At 43.2% G+C, this 3,117-nt stretch overlaps 1 pseudogene; it reads left to right on the plus strand.

The window, feature by feature from the left end:
* The first annotated feature begins 1,244 nt into the window (after positions 1-1,244).
* LOC123247538 lies at positions 1,245-2,617 on the plus strand (annotated as a pseudogene).
* The last annotated feature ends 500 nt before the right edge of the window (positions 2,618-3,117 follow it).

The raw sequence follows: 3,117 nt of genomic DNA on the forward strand, positions 1-3,117 counted from the left end.
GAAGGAAGGAAGGAAGGAAGGAAGGAAGGAAGGAAGGAAGGAAGGAAGGAAGGAAAGAAGGAAAGAAGGAAGGAAGGAAGGAAGGAAGGTAGGAAGGAAGGAAGGAAGGAAGGTAGGAAGAAAGGAAGGAAGTCCAGCCAGGTGGCTTAGTGGATTGAGAGCCAGACGTGAGGATGGGAGGTTCTCTATAAACAACTCTTTGTTGATCTCTTAATGACAAGGGAAGTTGGTGGTCTTCCTGTGCCATGGATCAAAGGGTAGCCCTTATGAACTCCAGGAGTCCTTATCTCAGCTCTCACTAGCACTGAGAGTTGAGTCCTCCAAAGCAAAGCTAGGTGCATTTCTTTAGGGATAAATAATAGTCTAAAACAGAAAGTAAGGGTTGCTTTGATCCAGGGTTTGTACCCCAAAGAGATAATAAGGAAAAATACCTGTACAAAAATATTTATAGCTGCGCTTTTTATAGTGGCAAAAATTGGAAAATGAGGGGGTATCCATCAATTGGGGAATGGCTGAACAAACTGTGGTATCTGATGGTGATGGAATACTATTGTGCTGAAAGGAATAATGAACTGGAGGAATTCCATGCGAACTGGAAAGATCTCCAGGAATTGATGCAGAGTGAAAGGAGCAGAACCAGGAGAACATTGTACACAGAGACGGATACATTGTAGCACAATAGAATGTAACTGACTTTACTACTTGTAGCAATGCAATGATCCAGGATAATCCAGAGGAATTTAGGAGAAAGAATGTATCCACAACCAGAGAAAGAACTGTGGAACCAGAAACACAGAAGAAATACATATGATAGAGCACGTGGTTCGATGGCGATATGATTGGGGATTTTGGCTTTAAATGATCACTATGGCAAATATGAATAATATGGAAATAGGTTTTGAACAATGATCCATGTATAAGTCAGTGGAAATGCTTGTCAGCTCCTGGAGGATGGAGGAAATAGGAGAAGGAAAGAATATGAATTGTATCACCATGGGAAAATATTTTTAATTAATTAAATTTTAAAAAAGAAAGAAAGGAAGGGTTGAAAAAGTACATGGAGGACTGGTGCCGGGGCTCGATCCTGTGGCCCCGGGGTGGGGGTGGGGCGCTCTGATGAAGAAAATGAGGCTTGAAGAGGTTAGATGACCCGCCCACAGTCACACAGTGACCCAGTATCACCTACATCAGAGGTATTCTGCCTAGCCAGAGGAGACCTAGAACAGAAAAGGTCAAGGGCTACCATGCCAGTGACAGGCTCAACACCTTGTTCATCCATGAGCAACCATACGAAGAAACAAGTCACTATGACAAAAGTGACATTGGAGAATTTTTACAGCAACCTTATTGTGTAACATGAAGAATGGGAAATGAGACAAAAGAAGCTCGAGAAAGTGATGGAAGAAGAAGGCTTAAAAGATGAAGAGAAGAGACTTAGGAGAACAGCATACACTCAGAAGGAAACAGAGAACAAGGCTTGGACTGGAAGACTTTGAGTCCTTAAAAGTAATAGGAAGAGGAGCATTTGGTGAGGTGAGGCTTGTTCAGAAGAAAGATACAGGCCATGAATAAGCAATGAAAATACTTTGCAAAGCAGATATGCTTGAAAAAGAGCAGGTTGGCCACACTGGTGCGGAGCGGGACATTCTAGTGGAGGCAGACAGTTTGTGGGTTGTGAAAATGTTCCCTAGTTTTCAGGATAAGCTAAATCTCTACCTAATCATGGAGTTCCTTCCTGGAGGTGACATGATTGATGAAAAAAGATACTTTAACTGAAGAGGAGACTCAGTTCTACATAGCAGAAATGGTATTAGCAACAGACTCAATTCATCAACTTGGATTTATCCATAGAGACATGAAACCAGATAACCTCCTCTTGGAGAGCAAGGGCCATGTGAAGCTTTCTGACTTTGGCCTCTGCACAGGACTAAAGAAAGCTCATAGGACAGAATTTTATAGGAACTTGAATCACAATCTCCCCAGTGACTTCACTTTCCAGAACATGAATTCCAAAAGGAAAGCAGAAACCTGGAAAAGAAATAGACGCCAGCTAGCCTTCTCCACGGTGGGCACTCCAGATTACATTGCTCCTGAAGTCTTTATGCAAACTGGATACAATAAGCTCTGTGACTGGTGGTCTCTTGGGGATGAATGGATGAAATGCTCATTGGTTACCCTCCTTTCTGTTCTGAGACTCCTCAAGAAACCTACAAGAAAGTGATGAATTGGAAAGAAATGCTGACTTTTCCTCCAGAAGTTCCAATCTCTGAGAAAGCTAAGGATCTTCTTTTAAGATTCTATTGTGAATAGGGAACATAAAGTCAGAGCTCCTGGAGTTGAAGAAATTAAGAGTAATCCTATTTTTGAAGGAGTTGACTGGGAACATATCAGGGAGAGACCGGCTGCAATATCGATTGGGATAAGAAGCATTGAAGACACCTCAAACTTTGATGAATTTCCTGAATCTGATATTCTTAAACCCACAGTGGCTACAAGTAACCACCCAGAGATGGACTACAAGAACAAAGATTGGGTCTTCATCAACCACACTTACAAACGCTTTGAGGGCCTGACGGCACGAGGAGCAGCACCTTCCTATATGAAAACAGGAAAATAGCCAGCAGTGCAGTGGGGGAGTTTGGGGGAGCATGGTTCTGTGCACAGCCCTGGGGTCTTATTTTCTCACACCCCTGTAAGGGCTATGAGTTTCTGAGAGTTTTTACAGAACCTGCTCTGTCCTGGTGAACGCTGAACCTTCTGAAATGTGATAGATGCGTTTTCTTCTTCTGTGGCATCTGAAGACCCCAACCAAACATTTCAACCACATCAGCTGTAGACAACTGGGCCAGTTTCACACATACTCAAAAGTTCTTTAGAATGAAGAAAATGCTGTCAGCCAACTGTGACTGAGCCTATAGTTTATTCTTGTCCAATCCCAGCCAAGTCCTGTGGTTCTTGTGATGTGTCTTTGCCAGCCCTCCCAGTCATCCTTCCATCATGGCTAAATAGCCCTACATTTCCCAGGAAATCAAGCAATAACGGAAGTCTTCTTTGGGTGGCCGCCTTCCAAGTGGAGGATGTGGGTCTGGCTTCTCTGTCGTGTGGAGTGATGGTAAT

Source organism: Gracilinanus agilis, chromosome 4 (assembly GCF_016433145.1).
Source record: "Gracilinanus agilis isolate LMUSP501 chromosome 4, AgileGrace, whole genome shotgun sequence".
In the NCBI taxonomy this organism is placed as follows: domain Eukaryota; kingdom Metazoa; phylum Chordata; class Mammalia; order Didelphimorphia; family Didelphidae; genus Gracilinanus; species Gracilinanus agilis.